Source organism: Leptopilina boulardi, unplaced genomic scaffold (genome assembly GCF_019393585.1).
Source record: "Leptopilina boulardi isolate dan_hultmark-lab unplaced genomic scaffold, ZJU_Lbou_2.1 LbouV2_165, whole genome shotgun sequence".
Lineage (NCBI taxonomy): Eukaryota > Metazoa > Arthropoda > Insecta > Hymenoptera > Figitidae > Leptopilina > Leptopilina boulardi.
This window is the reverse complement of record NW_026137713.1, coordinates 1,720,751-1,746,448: the sequence shown is the minus strand read 5'-3', so window position 1 is coordinate 1,746,448 and position 25,698 is coordinate 1,720,751. Positions and strand designations below refer to the sequence as shown.

The window sequence follows — 25,698 nt, the reverse complement described above, 5'->3', positions numbered from 1 at the left end:
AAATATATATCTGAGCTCTCAGGGTTTCAACCGCGAGAGTCGTCCAACAGTTTCACTGGAAAGTCGAGGAACTGATAAGAATTGCTGCAGAGTTCGACTTATTCTTTATCAGCAATTTCGTCACGAATTATTTCAGAGTCCTTATAACTATAGACTAGATTTTTTTTTTTTTTAGAGATTAAGGAATTTTTTTTTGAGAATTTTTCACTAATATATAATATTTAATAAGGAGAGTATTTTTTAAATTGAAAAAATTGACTGCGCTTCTTATTTGTTTAATTAAAAATATAATTCATAAAAATGCAGTAAAAATTTATATAATTAATAAAAAAAGAAAATATCTGCGAGTTGACTAAAATTGTATGTGAAACAGTTGCCACCCTATATTTTTACATTACCACGAGTTGATATCTAATCGCTGACCTAAGTTGCTGTCCCCCAGACGATATCCTCAAAAGTTTTGTTTTCAGACTCGAAGAAAGAATCTATAATTTTATATTTATTGGGAAATTACAAATTTTTTTTTCATATAATGTAGTATTTTTATCGGTCATTAACGTTTTTACCGCAGAAGAATAAATTTTCCTTTTTTAAATACAGTTTTTATTAAGAATATAATTGTATTATTATTATTATTATTATTTGAAGTTAATTTAATTTATAAAATTTTTAAATTATATTTATTATTTTTAATTGCTAAAAAAATGTATATGTAAGAAAAAAGTTTTTTTTATTTTGTAGATTTTCAAACAATGTCCAACAAGATGCTTCAAGGAAGATTACCCTTATTTTGGAACTTTGGAGTCAAGCCCTAAAAGTGTCACATAGCTATATACAATCGCCCCAGCTAAGTTAATGTCGCACTCATAGGCTATCTACGTGTATATAAAAAGGGATTCTTGGTGAGTTTTTAAAAAAATATTCTAAAATATTTCTTTATTATATTTATTATAAGGGGGAGGCATCGAAATTTGATAATTGGAACTTTTAGAAATAATATTTTCTGATTGATGAATTTTTGAAATTAGCGCCGAAATTCGTTTACGAATGTTATTATTTAGATAAATGAAAGTGCGTTTTAAAAATTCTTTAAAGATTCATACAAATAAATAATATTTATTTGAAGAAATAAATTTTAGAATTGATAAGTTATATTCGTTTCATCTTGGTGATAAATTGGAATTAATGAGTTTTAGAGAATATTTCACATTTATATATAATAACAGAGTGACAATTAGGTGAAATAAATGTTGACCCAGTATATAAGATATATTATAAATGATGAGAGATGATTATCAGAAAATGACATTCAAATGCATCAGCAAGCACCCCTTTTGGAGGTACAGCACTGGATTGAAGGCGCGTGTGCGTGGCAGCTAGCAAAAGCAAAATATATATATATATATGTGTAGAGCTAGCAGGCTAGAACTAGCGCGAAGCCAAGGACACTAGACCAGCAGCCAGAAGTCAAATCATCATCGCCGTGGCGATAGGACTCCCCTTTACCCTCTCTTTACCCCGACCCACATCGCATTTGTACCCCTCCCCTTACGTCATATTGCTTAGCCGCCATCATGGTCCCCCGTCCGCGCCCTACTATATCCGAGTCACCACAGAATTTCCCCTTCCATCTTTTTTTTTTTTGTCCCTCCGTCCATCGCGACAACATCCTCCTTTTTATCAGTCGACCAAAAAAAGATCCTTTCCATTGCCCTTCAGTATCGCGCAACCCTTTGTTGTTGCTGATTTTTCAATATTTCTCTTTTTCTTCATCTTCCCCCTCTCATTACATTCTTTTAGAAATGTTAGGGATATATCGCAATGATTTTCACCAGCTTTTTAAGATAAGAAATATTATCCCCACAGTTGACAATATTTTTTATTTTGTATATATATATATATATATTAGAATGTGTTATATATATATATATACACGTAAACATTATTATTGACTTGAACTTTTGCTTGAGGTATATGTCATGCAAAAATTAATAGACAAATAGCAGTCAATTGATATATAGATGTTGTTTAAGCGCGGGAGGATCAACACCACGAGGTTTTATATCGCTAATGGCGCTGATCGGTAATGTCAATCTCTGTTGAGGTTTCACTTGGTTTCACACTCAAGTTGTATAGTCGAACGACAGGTGCCTTGTGAGTTTCTAACCCATTATCGCATTGAAAAGGGAAATTTCTTTTTTTCTAAAGGAATTAACGTCCATTTCAACACGGTTTCTACGTTTGAAAGACGTTTTAAAAAACTTTTTTTTTTAATGCTTTTAACATAATGTTAAATCACGGTGCGCATTACACCAAAAGTCAAAACACTTTAGATTTTCCTGTGGGTTTTCGAAGTATTATGCTTTTGATTAGAAAAATCGTTGAATCAAACTCTCCTATCAAAATGATCATCGTGCAGAAATTTTGAATGGGTTCTGGCAGGGCCCACGTCAGGAAGCTCCAAATTCACATGAAACACACAGGAAAAACAAAGTGTTATTTTAACACCATGGAATAGCAAAAACTTTCGCTGTTTTAGTGAAACATATCGCTGTTCCAGGTGAAGGTTTGTCTCTTGTATTTCTTTTTAAAAAATATAAAACATACTTAGCAATGCAATGTGCGTTTTATGTTCGAACTTTTAGGTATTCGATCTTTTGATACTTCGTACTTTTAGAAATTCGTTCTTAATTCGTTTTACTTTGATAATTCGTACTTTTCATAATTCGAATTTCCAAAAAATTGCTCTTTCGCTAATTCGAACTTTTAGAAATTCGATCATTTAGTATAATTAGATCTTTTTGTAATTCGTACTTTTAGAAATTCGATTTGTTTAACAAATTTTTGGATCAAAAGAAAATTCGGTCAAATGGAACTTGGAAATTTATTCAAAATTATATTAACAATATTCATTGATACTTTTGTAGTCGCTATTAATACATATACATTTATATATATATATTTATAAATAATTGAAAAACTAAAAATAATTCTTGGTTGAAACTTATAGAAAAAAAAAAAATTTACAGCTTTTTTTTTTTATATTGATGTATCTTTTATGTTGCAAGGGGACTATGTCGTAAATTCTCTCTCTCATCCCCCATTTTCTATAAAGAATTCCTCTTTTTTCGTTGGCATCATATTTTACTCTCTTAGCTTTCTCATCCCCCACACCGCAAATCCTATCTTCGTCTCCCCCACGCTATTCGTGGTGGCCAACGGTTTCAGAACTTTCATTCCTTGGGTCGTCGTTTCGGGCCCTTCTATATAGGAAAAGAACATTTACTTGACTCTTCAGTCAACTTCTTAAAACACGATTTTCATATCGTGAAAAGAACTCTCTCAATTGTATAAACATATTTCTTTTTTTTAAATTCAATAAGGAAATATATGGGGGGGGGATTCATGCCATTTCATGATTTTTTAAAAATTTTAGATTTAAAAACATAATTTTAGAATATGCTCATAACATTCTTAAAAATTCACTAATTTAAAAATTTTTTTTTTCAAAATGAGTGTTTTTAACTGAATTTTTTAAAAATTTCATGCGAAAAAATACACGGAGGAAAATGAATTGTTGTACTTACTAAACCTAAATTTTTTTTTGGTCGCTTTAACAAATCTGTATTGTTGCACTAACAAATTTGTTACTATGTAACAAAGTAGTTGTTATAACAGTACAAATTTATTGTAAGAAACAATAAAATTTGGTTGTAAGACTAAAAATTTGTTGCATATAGTAACAAATATATTGTTAGTGCAACAATACAGATTTGTTGTAGCGACAAAAAGAAAATTTGTTACTCTCTAAATCTAAATTAGTAAAAATGTTTACTAATTTGAATTAGTGACTCACTTTTTGCTTCTGAATTAGTAAAATTTTACTAATTATTAGTAAAATTTTACTAATTATTAGTAACTTTTTACTAATTATTAGTAACTTTTACTAACAATTAGTAAAATTTAACTAATTCTAAAGCAAAAAGTGAGTCACTAATTTAAATTAGTAAACATTTTTGCTAATTCAGATTTAGAGAGTAGTTCTAGGTTTAGTAAGTACAAGAATTCATTTTTCTCCGTGTTTAGTAAATTTTAATTTTTTGCATGTTTTTGAAAAGTTCGTTTTAAAGCCCATTTTGAAAAAAAAACTTTTAAAATTGATGCATTTTTATGAAAGTTATGAGCATCCAAAAAAAAATTGTTAAAATCTTAAATTTTTAAAAACTCATATCTCGTAGGAAAAAAAATCATGAAGCTCTTTTTTGAAAGGTATACAAAACGATTGAAAAATTTGAATCAAATTCATTTCAACATATTATGTTGAAATGGCATGGACCCCCCATATACATAGTTAAATTTAAAAGTCGTACTCGTTTTGAAACATCCCTGGAAATATGATTCTGAGATTTTCGAGAATCACTGTATACACGTTTAGATTTAATGTTACAAGCGAAGCAAAGTGTGGTCGATGGCGACGAGAAAGGGTGCTCTATAACTCTTTGAGAGGGACAAATCTAGGAAAAGGACGAATATATAGAAGGCCAAAGAGGGAGCTAGCGAGAGGCATAAATGTGAGATGGAGAGAGGGAATGTATAAGGATGGAATGAGTTGCACAAGAGAGTAGATGGTTACGAGCGTGAGAACAAAGAGGAGAAAATAAGTGGCGTTTTTCGAGGGTGATCGGAGCAGGGTAGGCACGGGAAACGAAGATGAAAAGAGATGGAGTTATATTTAGGTTGCAAGGGAGTGAAAAAGCGCTGCCCCGACTCGAAAAGAGGGAGAGAAGGAATATTTGTTTCAGTGACGTCCAACATATATTCTTAACCCTCTTCTTTAAACAAATTTTAGATAAATTTTCATTATTTCAATTAGCATTTGATAGAATTCTAATTAAATTTCAATTTAACAGAATTCCATTGTTTTATATAGAAAATTTTTCCTCCTATCTTTACGGATTTTTATTCTTATTAGATTCAATTATATTTGTATAGAATTTTATTTAAAGTTGACATTTCTTTATTAAAAAATTCGTGAGAAAATTTTGAAATAAACTCAGTGAATTTGAACTCTCAGTCTTTGGAAATGTTGGCAAAAGCGGAAATGCAAACACTCAACTGTGTGGTAAGAGGGTTTTGGCTTACCGATGGTCCACTACTACTTACAGTATCCGTTAAGTGAATACAACAGTTGTTCCTTGCACAGTCAGCCTTGAAACCTCAAAACATTAAATTGCTGTTTACCACGTGTCATTGCAGATTACCATAAAAATTGTGGAGATTAATTTTTTTCGCATTTTCTGTTAAATAATATAAATTTGTTAGTATCAAATTCTTTTATTTGAATAATGAATATTTTGATAAATTAATGAATAATTGTCTTGATTCCTATTTCCTTATATATTGGAATATTTACTAGTCGCTGTTAGAGTGTCTATTGTTGTACAAAATCGATTCCTAGGACACTCACCTTACTGAATTTTCAATGAAGATGGTTCTTATGGCACTTAACGATCAATTGATTCAGGTCTGCGTCTTCAGGACTTGTTTCAACTTCGATTTCATGGGAATTAGGGTCATTTTCCGAGTTGAGATATATATATAGAAGAATATCAATTTCATTTTGTGGAGGAAATTGAAAATTCTAAATTCTTTAACATTTAAATTTGAACAAATTAAAATTCGTCGTTTTAAGAATTCGGTAAAATCAAAACAAAATTTTTTTACTAGATTTTTGAGGCTATACGAAAGTAACTATTAACACTAATGGTACTTTTAATTATATATTGCGTTAATGGTTGTAGATGATAATAATTTATTTTTGTAGATAATATATATAGATAAACTCAAAAATTATAAAATATTAATTAATTCTCCATTCATTCGTTGTCAGTTTTTTTTCCACCGAAATGGAGGTTATGCAAATCTTCATTTACCTATATATAGTAAATAATGTGAAAGTCACAAAAATCAAGCAGTCGCGGTAATATTTACCCGCATAATTTCTTTATGGCATTTTGAGTTCTTAGTAAACTTTTGGTATCTTTTTCAATTATTTTTATTGTTTTCTTGTTTTTAATGTATCATTTTCCATTTACTTATTTTTTGCTAAATTAATTTATATTTAATTAACATTATCAAAATTTATCAATTTTAATTTGACAAATTCGTGAATTTTAGCAGTTTTCGAATGCTATTTAGCTATAATTACTGCGACAAAGGATTAAAAGCATAGATAGAGGCGCATGTAAATTACTGAATGCTATTTATCATAATTTTAATTCAATAGAATTGTCATTTAACCAAATTGATATTTAATCGAAATATCATTTTAAAGGAATTTACGCATACTTTACCGTATTAAATTTTAACTGAAGTCATTTGAAAATATTTTCTTTTATCCAAATTGTCATTAAACCGCAAATTATCACTGAAAATCTTAGCTGACTTTCTGCTTCAGGAATTATTTTAAAAAATTACTAATTTTAGTTAATACTTATTTTAAGTTGAAAAATAACAAAAATGGACTGAATTTTAGTTATTTTAACATAACTTAATAGTAAATTTAACTAATTTTGTTATTTTTAACTGAAATATTAGTAGAATTATTACTAGTTAAATAATCAGCTCTCTAAATCTGAATTAGTAAAAATGTTTACTAATTTAAATTACAAGCTCACTTTTTGCTTTAGAATTAGTTAAATCTTACTAATTGTTAGTAGAAGTTACTAATAATTAGTAAAAATTTACTAATTCAAAAGCAAAAAGTGAGTCACTAATTCAAATTAGTAAACATTTTTACTAATTCAGATTTAGAGAGAGTAACTTTTTTTTTGCTATCAAATTAGTTATTTTTAACTAATTCAAATTTACAAAGTATATAAGTTATATATTTATGATTATTTTACCTTGATTAAAATAGGTTAAATTATACTCTCTAAATCTGAATTAGTTAAAACTAATTGTTGGTAAAATCTTGGCTGACTGTTTGCTTCATCAATTAGTAAAAAATTACTAATTATTAGTTAATTAATTTTCAGTGGAAAAATATCAAAAAATAGTCAAAATTGACTGTGTAATTGAATTAGATACCAGAAATTACAGTTATTTTAAGATGAACTAAAAGTGAATTCAACTAATTTAGTTATTTCTAACTAAAGGATTAGCAGAAATATTACTATTTGAATCAATACACCGAAAAAACAATATTCTGAAATTTAGAATATATACTTGGGGGACCTATTTTATAGAATATTTTATACTTAAATTAAGTATGTAATATTCTTAAAATTAGAATATATTCTAGGTACTTAGTATATATTCTGAGTATTTAGTATATATTCTTAGGATTTAGAATATATACTAAGTACCAAGAATACAAGGGGGAATTTACTCAGGTAGTCAAGTGTATACTCTTCCTGTAATACTTGTGTAATAACGTGTAATAATGCGTTATTACGGTGCTGTAATAACGCAAAAAAGTCTGTAATATCTCTGCAATAATGTGTACTAAACTGTAATAACGTGTAGTACTTAGTAATAAGGGTAATATGAGGTGTATTACCAGTAGTCAAGTGTACACGTTTTCAACTAGTAAATTCCCCCTCGCAAGAATATATATTCTAATTTTAAGAATATTACATACTGAATTTATAAAATATTCTAAAATATAGGTCCCATAAGTATATATTCTAAATTTCAGAATATTTCTTTTTCAGTGTTACTGACTTTTTGTTATCAAAGTAGTTATTTTTAACTATAATTCATTGTTATTTTTAAGTTAGGTAAATGTTTTTTTTTCTTGATTACTATCATAATTCTCTCGAATCTTAAAATATTTTATGTTACCCTATTTAAGTAACAGATTAAAACTGATCTCTCCAACGAAAAACCCTTTTATCGCAATTATCTTGTTTGTTAAGGGTAACTTTTATGTTTATAGATCTAGGATATTGAAAAAAAGAAATATTTTCGTAAAAAAATGTTTAAGTTTCGATACTCAAAGCTCATGTTGTCCAAATTCAAGGGGCAAGTCTTCAATATACCTGAGAACGGTTTTTCAACCCTCAGGATATACTGAAAGGTGGAAAAAAAAAAAAAAAAAAAAAATTTGAAGCAAACAATAGAGAGAAGCTTTCTACCCCTCTTAGAGAGTCAAGAAGAGCTGATGATAGTTACGCCACTGAATTCCTCTCTCTCCCTCTCTCTGTGTCAGAAGTGTAGAGGGTGAAAGAGAGGGGAAGAGGGTTGGGGGCTGAGGGTGGGGGAGTGAGCGAGAGGGAGGTGCGGGCGAGAAAAGGACGAATGGATGGAATGAGCAACGTCAGCGAGTTGATGATGATGGTGGTGGTGGTGGTGGTAGGATCACGAGCGGTGGTTCGGTTTGGTTGAACGAGGGCGCACAAACGGGCGACTGCTGCCAAGTGGTGAACGGGTCCGTGAACGAAAGAAACTGCTCTGCTGCTGTGTGTGCTAGGTCTCTCGTCGGGCGTAGGCGAGCGAGAGAGAAAGAAAAATTCCGTGCGACGACCGTGTGGTGGCGCAGCAGAAAATCACTGAGTGCTGACATGGCGTCCTAGCGAGAAGTTCGCCCCCATCGTTTGGAATACACACACAAATCCGTCTCAAGAATGTCAAGGTAAGGAGGATTTACACGAATTGTGATAGAAAAAAAAAAAAAAGTTCGGATTTGTGCATATTGGTTGTCGTGTCCGATAAACGCAAACAAAATACGTGGCTTTCGTGTCCGCAAGGCAGAGGCAGGGTCGTTGCCATCGTCCTACCTACCCTGCCTTCGTGAATCGATTTATTTTTAAAAAAGGAAAATAAAATAAATTTGTGGCAGTGTCGTTTAGATAATTTTCCGAATTTTTTCCCCCCTTGTGTGTTATTAGTTCGCGAGTGTAAGTGTTGCTTTCATGTGTTGAAAAAGGGTTATTTGGAAATATTTCTTCCTAAATGTTTTTGCTGAATTTAGAAATGAAAGTGTATTTCAATAATAAGTTGAGAAAAATTTAGAAATTATTGTTAAATCAGAGGTGTTGAATTTTTAGCTGAGAGAGGGTTGCGTAAATCCTTGTAGCTCTCTCTCTCTCTCTCTCCTTCTCGCAGACCAGCGCTCTGTCCCTCCTCTCCTCTCATCGTGATTTCTCTCTCTCTTGCAGTAACGTATATTTTTGCTCCCTATCTCTCTCTTTTTGTGTTTGGTATGGCGCTGTCCGTAGGCGCCGATACGCCTTGGGGTGCCTACCGAGCGCTTTGCTCGTTCGTCCATCCTCCGATCATCCTCCCCCGACCCATGCGCCCATTCACCAGGTTCCCCCCTCCTGCCCCCCTGTCGTCATCATTTCTCTCTTCACTTCTATAGGATTCCATAGTCGTTGAGATGTATTGTTGTCACTGTAATATGCTTCTTTCATTTCCATGGAGCGACAAGTGTCGGGCACCGTAACAGGTGAGTCGCGATTGGTGCCGCTCCTCTTCCTACTTTCGGAACGATGATTCTCTTGGACACAACATATATACACAGACACATGTGTGTATGTATATTGGATTTTTTTTTTTTTTTTTTTTTTTTTATTCTCTTTTGCAGTCAGCTTTCTTTCTCACGCTATCTTCACAAGTGCGCACGATTCCTAAATCGCATAACTTGTGTCACACTAATGATTTTCATTTGTATTTGTCACATACTTGTCTCTCTATCAGGTGCTGATAACATTCTCAAGGAATTTTCCCAAAAATTTCACATATTATTCAATTAATAATGAATTAGTTTCCAAATAATGAGAATAAATCTAAACTCGTATTTATTTCTAAATATTATTTTCCATTTTCATTATTGGGAAATATTTAGATTTAATTGGATTCATTGTGAAGAAAATTGAGAGGGGTCTTCTTTTTTTTGTTAGTAAATAACGTTTCTTGATATATATTTTTTTGTTTGATAAATGTAACTCGTATATATATATATATATATATATATACTAAAAACATCCTGCAGTTTCGTAATTGCGTTACCGAGTGTGACGTAACTTTGGACTTGGAGGATACTAAAAGGAATGTTACTCATGCACTGACACGTTTCCAGCATAAATCACCCACGCATACAGACAATCTTTTTCCATTTTAACAAATAATTTTATCAGCAATCTTTGACAGTAAACAATTTTTTTTTTTTTAAATTCCAAGTTGCATTTTGTTGAAATCCTTTTCTGGGTTTATTTTCTTTTCTGAACTCATTTTTTTTTTCGAACCTTGACTCTTTTTTTTTGCAATTATATCTGATACGTTGTTGATTTACAAATGTTCCAGTTAAATAAATATGGCAAGGATGAAATTTTCACTGAAAAAAAATGTTAGACTCCTAGTCACGAGAGGAACCAACTAAAAATAAGAGTTACATTAATGTAACTCTGATTTTTAGTGGGTTCCTCTGGTGACTAGGAGCCTGGGAATTTTTTTCAGTCTTGAAAAAATTGACTTTTATTAAAATAAAAAGCGTTAGTGTATTATATGTTTATGTGCTAACAAAGTTCCTCTGTTATTTTATTTTTTTGGGGAAAAATGTTCATCATTGATTCTTTTAGTGACGTGATATTTGACTCTTTTTCAAGTCTTAAACTTTCGAAAACGGGATATCTTGAGCAGGGCGGTGTGTAATGGAGAGGGGGTTAACCCCGTTAAGCCATAGCATAAAGCAACTCAAGACGACGACTTCTTCTTCTTCGTCTCTTTGGTAAAAAAAAAAATCATCAACTCCTTAGGAGGTCGTCGGGAAAAATTTCCTGTACGCCATCAATCGCTTTATTCGCCACGTGTTTCATTCGATGTGCGACTGTTTATACTCTTGTGTCACTCTACTTCTCACAATAATAATAATAACGTATATAATGAAACTGTTGACGAAATAATCAAACGCAATCAAGTTTTCAAAATCAGAAAAATCGTCTGCTTTATCTACTTTTCAAAAAAAAAGGGAATATTATATCTGTACGCAGATTTTCCAAAAGTCCACACGCAAAAAATCCCATTTGTACGAAAAGTATTCTTAAAAACTAAAAGATCTGAGGTCTCAAATAAATTAATTTCATCAGATTTTATTCTCTAAATCTGAATTAGTAGTTTTCTACTAATGAAAGAGTGCGGATTCGTTTACCAATTGAATTAGTAACAGTTTTGACTCTTTTTTAGTAGAAAACTACTAATTTATGGAGTAAATCGTATTTTTTACTATTTTAAATTACTAAGCCGATTTACTCCATGAATTAGTAGTTTTCTACTAGCAATTAGTAGTTTTCTACTAAAAAAGAGTCAAAACTGTTACTAATTCAATTGGTAAACGAATCCGCACTCTTTCATTAGTAGAAAACTACTAATTCAGATTTAGAGAGTAAATTAGCCTCCCTACTCATTCTGTTATTAATCAAAGTATGAATACCATAGTTCGTTCTATGAAATGATAAGGAAAATAATGTATAATTTTTAGTTATTCTCGTAGGAACCAAAAAATTAATCATAGCACTGAGATAAATTATTGTACAGGGTAACATAATGATTGTACTGGTGATCGTATTTAATGCTACAAATACGAACAGCAATCTAGATTGTTAAAAATTTGATTGTACGGAGTAACATAACAATAGTTTTGTAACATCTTTAATATAGTACCCCAGTGGTCACAGGGACATTGGATGCCTTTAAGACATCTTTACACACTAAAAAATAATAATTACTTTCAGTTCCCTTTTGACTAAAACCGTTAACATTAGAACCATTTTTACTGAATTTCAGCCTTGAGTGTATGATTTTAAGTCCTAAAATTGACTTAATCTAGTTTTAAGATAAAAATTACACTAGTTTTAAGGCATTTTGATTTTAAGATGTTAATGGTTTCAGTATTTGTTTTTTGTGTGTAGGACGTATTTTGGACGTCTATGTCTGTCGAAAGAACGTCTTAAAGGCATCTTATGTCCAAAAAACAACTTTAGGACATAAGATGTATTTAAGAAGTTCTCTCGACAGACATAGACGTCCTAAAGATGTTTTAAAGATGTCCCCATTGCCCACTGGGACCTATAGTAGCATAGATATTGTACCGAGTAACATCTACTTTTTAACATCAAATTTTATCAAATAAATATTTATTTGTATCAAATAATTATTGAATAAATTAAATGGTATTTGTTTCTATAATACAGAAATTATTGGTTCAAATACCGGTTTATTTAATTCAAAAAATATTTGTTTCAAGTAAATATTTATTTGATAATAGTCAGGTAACCGATTATTATTTGAGTCAAATAAATGTTTTAAAAAAAAACCCAAAAAAAAAAAATGTCGAGCGAGACTTGCTGCGGTTAACACACGATTTTCACTATATATGCGTCGTCGTCCCACGTGTTCTGACGGTGAATTTACATTCGGCTTCCTGCGGGTTTTCGTCGATTAAAATAGCGTGACGATTTTATCATGAGACCCGCGAGGGGTTGAAACGTTCATTATTGTGGTGCGACGGACAAACTCGAGGAAAAAGAAAAAAAAAAGTAGGGAACGAGCTCTGTTACAGTCCTGATGTGGGATATACGAAAATATACTCCTCGCACATGTATACATATATGCACTCGTTGTCTCGAGAGCCATGATAGATCAGGGGAGAGGAGCTCAATTCCTATTTCTAACTTTATTTCATTCCTGGTTGAAGAAAATTTTACCCTATTTTCTGTTTTTTTTCTCTCTCTCTCTAAAAAAGAAAATAAAATCAAAGAAATAATGGAAAATAATAATTATTTATCGACACTGTTAAAAAAGAGGAAAAAAAATGTGGGGTGTTTTCTGAAGCGAAAACTCCATATCCGTGTGAACTTTCGATATAGTTAATGATCATTCCCATACAAATAATACCATTTTTATGGGGGTGTTTAATGGGGGCGTTTCGAATTTCTAATACGTACATTTTTTTCCCCAAATATTGTATAGGGGGTTGTGATTTATGTGTTTGGTGCTGTAAAACTGGCTATACATGGAAATTTTATCTTATATCTGTAAATTTATGGTTCTCATGGAATTTTTACAGGACCCATAAAATCTAAGACGCATGAAATTAATTTGATAGAATTTCATTAAATAAAATTTTCTTTTAGTCAAATTTTTATTCAAATTATTTTTTCACTGAATTATTTAAAAAAAAGTTTTCTAGAATGTCGTTTTCATTTTTTTTTTTTTTTTTTTTTTGGTGTAATTTATTGTATAATGGAGGATTTGAATATATATATGGGGCAAAAGGAAGAGACAATTGAAATTAGTTGCTGTGCACAATACAAGTTTTTTCCATTCTGTTAATTGTACTTGTCTTGTATTTATGATTCATTCTTAAACGTGAAATAATTGCCTCTGACCTGAGTAGCCTTTTAATCTCGATAAAAATCAATCGAGTTTAAAAGCCGTTATACTCTCGTAGTTTCTTTCACGTAACTGATTCATATCCCTTGAGACATTTCAAGGAAATTTGTCCTTAATCATCTCCTTAATGAATTCACATTTTTTCCATATCAATAATCATTTAGCAAAAAGCAAATATCGATATTTATATATATAGTCATTATATAATTACTTTTCAAATTATTTAACAATTTTAATTTTAAAATCTGGTTTGGAAAATTGAAAAAAAAAATATATATAGGATTTTTTTTTATGTCTCTTTTTGAAGGTATTTTTAAATTCGAAATGACTCTTAAAAAGCAGCTTGGCTTTTAATTGTAAAACAGGAAGTCGTGATTTGTTCAAACAGGAATATCGTTGCATTCGGGAAAAGATTGAAGTGTGCGTGTCAGTGAGGAAAAAAAAAACCGTGAGCATCATAGTGTTAATGTATAAACGCTGTAACTGTGATGACTGTGCAAAAAACAAAATCCCTCACGTATATATCCCTCTCTCTCCCCCAATGTATCTTTTATTACGCTTACGAAATAACACGTCGGTTTTGTGTAACGTCCGTTACTATATACACTTGAAATTGTCCTTATTTATAATTTTTGTTTTTTAAAATAAATGTCACATTTTTTTTTTTTTTTTTCTTTTCATTTATAATGACTTCTCGAATATTATAAAGCAATAATAACGAATGTTTCCATGCGCCTTGTGAATGAAGTGAAGCTAATGTTTCCGCCTCGGTATTGCATTCACGAGATAAATTGTTTCAAGGGTTCAAGTATTTCAACCCAATAAACACGTGCGTTGCGCAAGGGCATAACTGTTTTCTGATATTTCTCTTTTTCATATTCAAATAGTGTGCTATTGAATTTTCTCATCTATTGAAAACTGCGCTTGTGAATTTATTATTAGTTATTAATATTTTTTTAATTTTAATGATTTTTTGTTATATATAAATATTTTGAAATTTATTATTGAATTTGAGAATATCTATTCCAAAAAAGTCATTCAAATGAGTTTCAATTAAATAATTTTTGAAAATATTTCAAATTTTTGTAAAGTACTTTAGTCTTTATCGTTTATTAACTCATCCTAATCACACTGATTGGATAATAATTGGATAATAATTCTATGACTTATCTTTAGAATCCATTATTTTTTTTTATAAATATTGAAGAACAATAAAAAATTATAAATGGATTTTTTTTTCTAAAGTATTGATTCTTCCTGTATGTGCAAACGTAAAATATTTGGATTGTATTTCGAAATATTTTCAAAAATTCTTTTTCGAATAATTAATATTTATTTTTGACTATTTTTTTTAAATGAAAATTTAAAAATATTTTCCAAGTTCCTAATGGCTGTTTACGGTTGAAAATATAATCAAACTAGAATTGTGTGTGTGTGTGTGTGTGCTTAGAAAACTGGTCAGTGCGCTGTGCGTACAAATGGTCAGTCACGCCTAATCGGTGAAATATAGTAGCTCGATTGGCTATGACAACTACGTCGTTCTTATATCGAACTTTAAATAAGATAGTCAATTCTTTATCGCATAGTAGAATACAACTGGTATAAAAAAAATGATTCGAATTACTATAATGTAATTTACAAAAAAAATATCAATTTTTATAATATTCTGTTATAGTTAGTGATGATAATAATTCATATTATTCACAGAAAATTAAAAGGCATTAAAATAAGCTGCAACGCTTATTATTTTAATCCAATTTTGCTTATTTTAATGCCAAAATGAATTAAAATAAGCAAAATTGAATTAAAATAATAAGCGTTGCAGTTTATTTTAATGCCTTTTAATTTTCTGTGTTATTAGTTAAATTTGACTATTTTTTCCAGTAATTTTTCCACTTAAAATTTGTTACTTAAAAATTACTTAAAATTCAGCCAAGAGTTTACTAAAAATTAGTTATTTTTAACTATATATAAATTAAATTTAAGGAAATTATTATTTTAAAAAGATTTTTTCAAGATAATTTTAAAGCATGTTTATCTCTGTCAATTTTGAGAAAATTTATCGGTACAAATCAATAATAATAATTATGAGTAAAATCGAATGTTAATGATGTGTGTAAAGTATATTCTTAAAATACCTCATTTTTTATAATTTCTTCAATATTTACTACTTTACACGTGTTTCTCTTAATCAGGCTATCTGAATTTGTAATATAATTAATTCGATTATAATAAGATATCCAGATAAAATTTCATTTCTCGCTACTAGAGAGAGAGAGGGATAATAACAATTTTTTGGGAATTTATTAATAATTAAAAAAATGATGTTTTATATAGTAATCGACCTTGACTGAGTGCTCATAAGAAAAATGCAGTTTTAGAAAGTTGGATTTCATTATTTAGATCAAGAGATCTCGAAACATTGAGATTACTTCACCTTCTGTTTGATTGTTCTCAATATAATCTATTCCTCATTTTGTTACATCTTCTTTTTAATTTTTAACCCGCACTTTATTTGCTGGTTAAAAAAATTATCTTTCGTGCGCGTGATGGTTTGCTTTTTCCCTTTCCCCTCTGTACACACACTTCTCTCATTAACCTGTAAAATATTGTATATACCTGGAAATTATACACGTTTCGAGGTTGAACTCGTCGAGCTGTGAGCTCCAGTTTTTATAAGAAAACAGTACAAATAATTCATCTGAAAGTGTAAAATATGCACGCAATTGCGTTTTTTTTTCTTTCTCTCTGTCGAGGACATTAATAATACATAATTCGTTTCGATCCAATTAAATTGTGTTTCTGGGCGATTAAAATAATTGACGTTTTTGACATTTTCTTGCTGCAATTTTTAAAATAATAATTTGTAATGATGCAATTTTTTTTTTTTTTCTGAGAAAGATTCTGATGACATTGATCTTTACCAGAAGGTTGAAAGTGTTTATGTTTCAGTATTGAGGAGTGATGAGAGTTTTAACGTTGAGACTGTCACTGCCCTCCGGAATAATTTATCGTCGTTATAACACACTTTGAATTTTATCTCATTATAATATCCCCCTTTACTATTTATAGTAAATAGATTATTATAAAGACCCTCTCATTTTTTTTTTCTTTTCAATTTCTTCCCTCGGCGTAAAAGAGCTTTTCAAAATGGAAATCGTCCTCTTCAATAAAATGTGTTTTACTTTTACCTACATCTTTCAAAATTTAAAACATAAGTAGACTTTGAGTTTGACTTTCGTTCCAGTTAATATAACTGTGCGTTAGCTTCGTTCAACTATGACGTTTATTCAAAAAGTTCAGAGGAATCGAATAGTGAGAAATTGTGGAAATGTTTAAAAGTTCACAGGTCTTTCTTGAAATGAACAGGAAATTAAGATTTTCATCCGAAACACTTTATTAAATGAACAATTGGGATAGTGTCGAGCGTGAAATTAGTTTCCAATTAGACGCAGAAAAATCAAAGAATAAGCTTCGTCATTGTTCATAGATTTCAATTTTCATCTTTAGTTAAAATAAATACTTTATTATTTATAATAAAGCGAATATTTAGATAAAAAGAAGCAAATAATTAATTTTAAAACCGTAGCAACTTCTGATTAGTTATACTTTTAGTTATTTTTTTTTACTAATTACTAAAACCAAAATTTACCAACAATTAATTATTATTTTTAACCAATTTAGATTTAGTGAGTAGAAGAAGTAATTGTTTGGAGATTTTAAGAAATAGATTTGTGAAGAAATGTTTTCTTTTTTAAGAAAAGGGGGCTAAATTCTTTTATATCAAAAATTGCGTAAAAATATTGCATAAAAGGCATTTAGGTTTCTTGCTTTGAATGGCATTTGGTTGTTGCATAATATTACATTATTAGTATTCAAATCACACAAGAAGCAATCGTTGAAGTTGCATTGATAGATTTTTTTTTCCATATTGTCATTTGTTCCGTGCGAAAATTCGTAAATTTCTGCTTATGGTCAATTATAATGGTTGCAATTGATGATAGTTTTAAACGATAATTTGTTTATTTGATGTGTGAAACAAATTTAAATCAGTGATTTTAACTAAATAGCTAGAACAACTGTATCACTTCCAGTAATATTTTCAACTGAAAATCAGACGAATTCTGATTGAAACCGTTAAATTTGCATTATCATTTATCGGTAAAACAGTTACATCTGTTTTACCGATTAATGCTAATCAGTGAAATTTTACTGATACGAAATTTTGATTAGATACAAATCGAAATAATTATATAACTAATTCGATTCGAGACCTGAAATTTCTGATTTGTATATTTCTAAATCGATGGTAATTTTCATATCGGTGGTAATTTTCAACTATGGAAAGTAGATAAGAATTAAAATCATTATTAGTTAAAACTATATTATTTTCCATTATCGATATAGTTAGATAGCATAGTCACGGAGACATTGTCAGTTGATGTCATTGGCGTATGAATTGATATTTAAGGGAAGGCATAAGTTCTATTTTTTCCAACTTGGAGAAAACTTTGTTCCTACGTCCCAGTTAACATTCTTTACTATTTTTTTCTGAACTTACTTATTGTCATTGCAAAAGTAATTACAAAACTGTGAATGTTTTTTTTGGGGGGGGGGGGGATATTGATTGCGAGACAAGTTTGTTGAGACAAGTATCAGTCGTAATTAGCGGGTCAAATGTTAGGTCGAAGGTCAAGAAGACGATGGAGCGTCAGGACAAATATAGATATTCGTATAGCACGAAATTGAAAGTTATATGAAAATAGAGATATAGAGAGGAAAAAATATTATGGACAAAATCCTTGGGGTTGGTTGTGACGCCAATGCGAGTGCTCGAGGTCGAGCGCAATAGGAATACTTGGTGTGTGAGTGTGTGAGTTGCGCGAGGGGCGGCGATGGTGGAGGGTGTTGGTATTTGTGAGGGCTCGGGAGAAGGAAACGGGGGAAAAATGAAGGAGAGGTGTATATATAAAAGAGAAAGATAGCGAGTACAAGGAGCGAAAGGGTGCGGGAGGTGTAGCAGTGGGGTGCAGCCAGCCAAAGGAAAGATGGCGACCGTCTCGTTTCTTGTCGTGTATGTGTTTGTCTGTGCGTGGACGCGCGTCTTTATGTATTTCAAATAGGTGAGTTGAGCGAAGCGCAAAAGAGAACTAAAGGCACAGACTACCAACTTCCAAATATTTCAGCTCCCCTTTTGGTTAACTTCAGTGGGATGTAGATTGAAATCGACGGAAAATTTTTTTTTTAGAAAAAGCAATTTTTTCCGAAATCTAAATTTAGATGTAATTTTCCTCTCTCTCCTCGTTTTCCTTCCATGTATCTTATCTCGGTATGTGAAATCTTCTTTTATCCACCTCCCTTCATTCCAGATAGATATTCTGTAATATGATAATTCAAGACAAGCCTTGATTGTTTTATGAGAACTCCCTTGAGCTTATCACTTTGAAGGTGATTAGTTTTTATGTTCATATAAATTATGGCGGCGTCAATTATCTATTATTATTTTCCTTTAGGTTTTTCTTAGGATTTCCTTGAAAAAGAAAGAAAGAGAAAGAGAAAATGTGAAGAATAAATCTGTGTTTAATGTCAGTTGCGTTAGAGTCATTGCTGTTGAACTATAGATGTTAAGAGAGACGCCAATGGGAACGAGAGGATCACGATTTCGAGCAATCAAATTGAGAGGATTCTGCTGAACAACGGCACTCGTTCTTATCCGAGAGGGGCTCTGCGTTGCCGGAGGGCGGTGAATGATCGATATTGTACAGCTGTAGCAGTTTGAAGCAACAATTTTCGTTGAAATTTCATTCGCTCGCTTCCGTCATTCTCCAGCCCGGAAAATATTGATTAATAGCTGTTTTTAGCTGATTCTTCAATGTTTTTTTTTTTGAATTTATTCTCATTCAATTTTCTCCCTTTTTGTTATACTCGTTTCTTTATAAATTGTATTATAATTGTTGCAATTCAAATTTGCAATTGACGGTGTTGTTTTTGGAATATCCGAAACAGGCGCCTTTAAATGGTACTTTTATGCTAGACTCACGAATGTTAATAATTTTCATCATCCAGACTTCACGTAAAGGCCAACGCACAATAGGGATCAGATAGAAAATAACAGATATATTTGTGTTCGTTCGTGAACGACTTTTGCGAACCTATTGTGCATTGGCCTTAAGACTTTCAACAAGGATTTGCTGATGGAATTCAAATTTTATCAGTAGAGTTTCACATGAAATCGAAGTACTGAAAAAAAACCAACCATGGAGGAAAGCATCTATTGAAGAGTTTTTACTATGTTGGTTCGCTTCAAAAGGATGAAGAACAGGAAGAGGCAAAACAAGAACAGTGAAGAAAAGATGAAGGAAAAATAAATTGTTGAAGGAAGTAGAAGAAAAAAGTTAAAGAAGTAACCGAAAGAGTTAAAGAGTTTGTTATTTCTGAAAAATAACAAAACAAATTGAGAATGAGCGCTTCACGACGAAGGTTTTCTAAAATGTGGGACACGCTCAGAAGCCAATTCCCTCTGCGTCTCACCCATCCCTGCTTTGACGCGAAATTCTCCGTTAACTCTGAACCTGGTGCTTCCACACCAGAGCTAACGGAAAGCCAAGCCATACCTGTAACACCAACAGACACACAAGAGTATTTCAAACTGGCACACAGACATGGGGCGCAAAGCAGCGCAAAAGGCACACTCACTGATATGCGACGTGGACTCTGAACGCGTTCATCGTTCCAAGCACATCCTGGCACTCCCCCAGTGGGGGGAGGTGCGACGAGGGACAGATATCCGAGCACACTCGACGACGAAACTCTCTTCAATACTCTTGTATTGCTACACGAGGTTATATCATATATATATATACATATACATATACCCACTCAGTGATAGACGCAAAGCATTCTCTCCACTTTTGAAAGCAGGGTTGGCACCTCTTTCCAACCATCTTCTGAAACGGAAAAATTCCACAAAAAGCGAACTACAAACAATTTTTTTTTTTTCATCACTCATTCCACTGAAATCGTTGTCGCTACTAAATATTTCTTTTTGTTTGTTGATATTTGTCTTAATTTTTTTTTTTCTCGTTAATGTTGAATTTTTGTTATTGCAATGTGGAGGAAAATTAAAAATTACTGTTATCCCTACGCCAATGGGTGACGCACGGAAGCGAACATTCGCATTTTGTTTGCATGAAAACACATCGAATACAATGCGATGTACGCATGATAGGGCGGTTTTCATGATATGCTGATAGGATATTTTTTTTTTGATAATAATGATTCTTGATTTGAGAAAATACTTCACTAAATTCAATATAGAAATTTTTGATATCTGATTAGCCTTCACAGCTAACATATTTAATTATGAGCTATCAATAATTCATTTTTCTCCCTGTGGGAGAGTAAAAAATTGTGTAAGGATGAAAAACAAACAAAATGACTTCACATATCTGGAAATTGACGACTTAAAATACCTTTATATATATATCGAAATGACTGATGGTCTATCTTATCCATGTCTAACTTACTCAACATTTATAACTCGATGCCTCTGACCTCGTTTAGCAGCGAGGTCGAAATTCGGTCGATCGATGGAGTAATCCTCGTTCTAGGACGTGGCATATCTTTGAATGCTGCATCTCGATTTTACCGGTTGAATCACTCTTTGCTGATGAAAGTTTCAATGATTTGAAATTTCTCATTTTTTGGGGGAGTCTTCTATATACAATAAATTACAAATAGGATAATTTAATTAATAAACGGATTTTAAAGTAGGTTTTAAAGTTCTAATTAAATTACTAAACAGAATAGGTGAAGAAAAGAAAATTGTAAAAATTTTGCTTTTTCAAATTAGGGTCACAATGTATGTACGTCCCTGGTTTTATAATTTTCTTAATTTGTCAATTTCCTTTTCTTTATTTAATCTGTATATTTTTATTTTTAGAATATATACTCTATCAAAAACTGCTAAAGTTCACTACTGGAGCAGTACTGGTAGTGAGGAGACTTGCCAAATCATATTGTTGTTTCTCTATGTCGTGTAGTGGTTTCGCTGAAAAGTAGATATTGTCTTAATATCGGAACTATAGTACTTCATGGACCAATGAATATTAAATAGAGGGGTTAAATTTATTTTCAGTAAAATCGTGTTTCTTTTACTGCAAAAGAATTTAGAGAAAGTGATTAACTGAAATCGTAAAAATTGATTCGAAAATTTAATTTTTACGGTCTTTTTAGTGTAAAATCTAAATCAATTTAGAGAAAAAAAAATTCCACACCTTTTATAATAGAAATAAAAAAAAAAAAAAATGAGGGTAAAAATTAATTGTTTCTAAAACCACAATAATTTAAAGCAATATATGGGTCGAAAATTCTCGTCGAATTGAGAGTTTCTGACTCACCGCGTCAGGGTAGCTAACAAAATCTTCGAGGTTCCCGCATTAAAGTTCTATTAATAACCCGACCCTTCTTTCCAAAGAGTCATTAGCCTTCGCCCTGAAACAAACTAGTCTCCCCGCATAGGGGTAGCATGCAACATATTATATAGTGATAAAATGAAGAGAAAATAACAAAAAAAAAAATAAATAAATAAAATAAAGATGGTGGCTCTAGTTCTCATTTTAGAGCCCTCGTATGTTATACATTTACCTCAATTAAGTCAAATCAACTATTCTTACCACGCGTAGGCGCCCCTCGTCTAGCTCCTTTACCAAAACGCCCCTGGTGAAGTGAAAGCCTCGTCACTATAGACTTCATCCGCCTTCTACTGCAAATGGTGGCTCTATCGTTTCTTTTATTTCTTTTATTTTATTATTATTTTTTTTTCATTTATCGCTGCACGATAATCGTCCTTGTACGGTTTTCTACTGTGAATAACTCACATAAGTGTTTTACAACCCGTATCCTCGAATCGCGGAAGCAGTTGACAATATTATTGTAATTTTTTTTTTTCTGAACCGAATTTTATGGGGAATTATGGCAGATCGCGGGGGGAATATTCGTTTTATTAGATAGGGTGAATTGGTGATAATTGATATGTATAAAGATTGAGGATGAGGATTCATAAAATAGGCATAGAAAAAATTTACTGTAACATAAAATTACATTAGCTAATATAGAGACAGCGAACAAATTTGCTGTGGGGTCAAAAAAGTTTGCTGTGACGGAAATTTTTTTTAAAATTAAGTCTGATATTGTTTATCATAGCAAACTTTTTCGCTGTCACAGCAAAGAATTTAGCTGTGGTTACTAATTTTGATAGATCTGATAGCAAACATCAGCAATTTCTTTTTTTCCATGTTAAACTTTGTATTGTGTTTAACTTGAAATAAAATATTTCACTTTGAATTTGTTCTCAAGTTGGGTAGGAAAATTAAAAAGACGTTGAATTTTAATTTAATTCTAATTTAATTCCCCTTTAGAACCGGAATTAAATTAGTCTTCAAAATTCGATTTCAGGTATTAAGTGAATTTCAAATTATGAAATAGATTTTCGTTAATTTATAAATAGACCCATAGAAAAAAAAACTTAGTCTCAGAGCTAAATATTTGTTACAAATAAATTTTAATTTTTTTTTAATTACAAAGCGGGAAAGTTGTTACTGTTATTTCCGAGGTCTCGACAATTTTTGTGTACCAATAATTTTATATGTAAATTTTGTTAGCAGATAACAGAGAGATATTTCCTTAAAAGGGATCAAGTCGTATATACCCTTGACCATCTCACTTGACCAGGTTTGACCGTATTAATTTCATGTTATCTCGATCTTTCTCGAAGATTTCTTTATTTTCTTATTCTCCAACCGTTTTTTTTTTTTGCAACTTTTATTATTATTAATTAAATATCATGATCTCAAAAACTAAAAATTTTATTTTTTAAATTAAAACAATTTCAACCAATTTTAGAATATAACTAAATCTTCTAAATTTGAAATTAATTTTCGAGTTTTGTTTGAATGATAAGAAATTTTTTTTTACATTTGATGTTATTTTAGAGTCGCATGAACATAAATAAAATGTTAAAATTTCAACCCTTTTAATTGTTGATGTACCACGGTATTCGAGGATTATATAAGAAGGAAATAATTCGTGGAATTTTAAAATTGATCGCAGTTATCTCGAGGATATTATTTATTTGCTTTGAAATAAATGTCCCCGAGTTTTGTGTCGTAGGTTTTGTATCCTGAGCCCCACACAAGAGTTAAAGTTTAGTCCCAACATGCCACACGGCATGACTTGGCCGTGTGGCGCAGTGTATTTGTTACGCAATGCGTGGCCGTGAGAGGAGACAAGTTAGGTTTGTGTGAACGACTGTCAGTTATAACTTGTGTGAGTGTATGTGTCACATTTGTGCGTTAAAATATATTTTATTTAGTTGTGTTTGCGCCATATGAAACGTATACATATATATATATACGATTCGTGTCTTCGTAATGTACATGAATCGCATGTTACACAATGAGAAGGAGCGCAAGGAGAAGGAATCACGAGTGAAGTTAGGGGGGAGGCAAACAGCCTCGAGATGTAAAACTTGAGAACTTACGAGACAATCGGAGTCATGGGCGAGCTTCATTTTCTTCTAGTTGCCGATTTTGCTAAGGAGAAGGGGGAGAAAAAAAAATTACCAATAAATTATTAGTTAGACTTCTTTTTATTTTGCAAAAAAATCGCTTGCTTTTTTAGACTTTTTGTTTATTGAGAAAAATATCATTTTTTTTTTTGGAAAAATAGTTTCGTTATTTCTTCTGTCCAAAGTGAAAAAAAAAAGAAAATTGCTTTTCCATAAGTTTGAAATTCGATTTTAACCCTTACGAAAAAACGATTTGGTTTTTACATTTGTCTGTGCGATTAAAATTTCTAAAATCTCGTTTTAGACTCAACCCGAGTCGAAATTTTTCCCTCTTTTCACCCTCGATAAATAATGTCCATAAGAAAAAAATCCAATTTTTACATTTTTTTTTTAATTTTATTTTTTCGTTTTTTTAACCTCTTTTACGCCTCTCTAGTCATCTTTAAACCCTCCTTTCAGCCTTCAATATAGCAGATATTTCCACTTTTGCAAATTCGAGGTAGAAAAAAGAGGGTATGAAAGTGTTGGAGAGAATAAAAGGAGGATAAAAGGAGGTTTTTAGAGAACTTATAGAGAGTCTAAATTTCGACTCGGGAATAATTAACACAAATATTTATCTAATAATTGTCAAGTTTATTTTTTTTATTGCTCTATCTAAATACAATAAAATTATAAAAAAATAATTCTAAATAATAATAATAATAAAAATATAACTTTTTTTTTTATATAATGAATTGTGTAAAACTTATTGTTGCTCGAAATATGTCGAAATATTACGAGAAAGCGGAAGGTTTAATGAACTGCGGAGGTAAAAGAAAAAAAAAAAAAAAACAATAACATACCCTCTTTTGTAAAATAAAAGCCAATTTTTTTACTGAATATATATATAATATGTAAACGACATAATATTTCGAAATTATTATAATAATTGTGTGCACAGAACTGTGAATATAACTTTTGTTTATAAGATTTTATTGACAATTTTATTGTTAAAGAATCAAAGGAAGTTTGGTAAAAAAAAAAGAAAAGAAAAATATTAATCATTACCAAGTTTTGTTCTTATTAAATATGATGATTCAATTTTGCAATGCAATCTTTTGCGTGCCTTATCTCGTTTTCTTTAAACAAACGAAACAATGCTTGGAACAAATTGAAACAGACGTTGTCGTCATTATATTGAAAAGAAAATATACATATGGATTTTCCCCGTTAATCGTATATTAGAAAAAAAAACAATTGTAAAAGTAAAAGAAAATAAAATTAATTTTGTTAAAATTTGTATTTGACAGAATATTATTAGATACAATTTTCTTTTTTGGCAGAACAAAATTTTTTAAATTACAGTATTTTTACTGAATTGAAAATTCATATTTCTATATGATTGAATTGTAAAAATAAAATAATTCGGCTAAATGGAAATTCTATGAAATTAATTTTTGGCATTAAAAATTTTTTTCCGTGCACAAAATATGAGAAAAATGTTCTTTGAATTTACCTGATGATTTTAAGAGAATGAAATAAATTCGAAATGTAAATGTGGTTTTTTTTTTTTTGTTAAGAAAAATAGAGTTTGATTTGCATTACAACAATAACGATGATAATGATTATGATGATGATGATGAGGACGAATGAAAAGAGACACGATCTTGACATTGACCGTGACACATCGGCTTATTGCCGGGTACCTATAAGGTCGCACAAGGTCAGACTCCTTCCACTTCTGGGTCACATATCTG

At 30.9% G+C, this 25,698-nt stretch overlaps 1 protein-coding gene across 5 annotated transcripts in view; it reads left to right on the top strand.

Annotated features, from left to right (window-relative positions):
• Positions 1-25,698, top strand: part of LOC127277034 (protein tramtrack, beta isoform-like) — a 58,784-nt gene that overhangs the window by 4,261 nt on the left and 28,825 nt on the right. For 2 of the 5 annotated variants that reach the window (XM_051297837.1, XM_051297836.1), the window contains exon 1: positions 8,399-8,635. The gene's annotated coding sequence lies outside the window, so the exon portion shown is untranslated. Of the gene's footprint in view, positions 1-741; positions 903-8,397; positions 8,636-25,698 lie in introns of those variants that run through there. The other 3 variants (XM_051297834.1, XM_051297833.1, XM_051297835.1) reach the window with 3 other exon arrangements.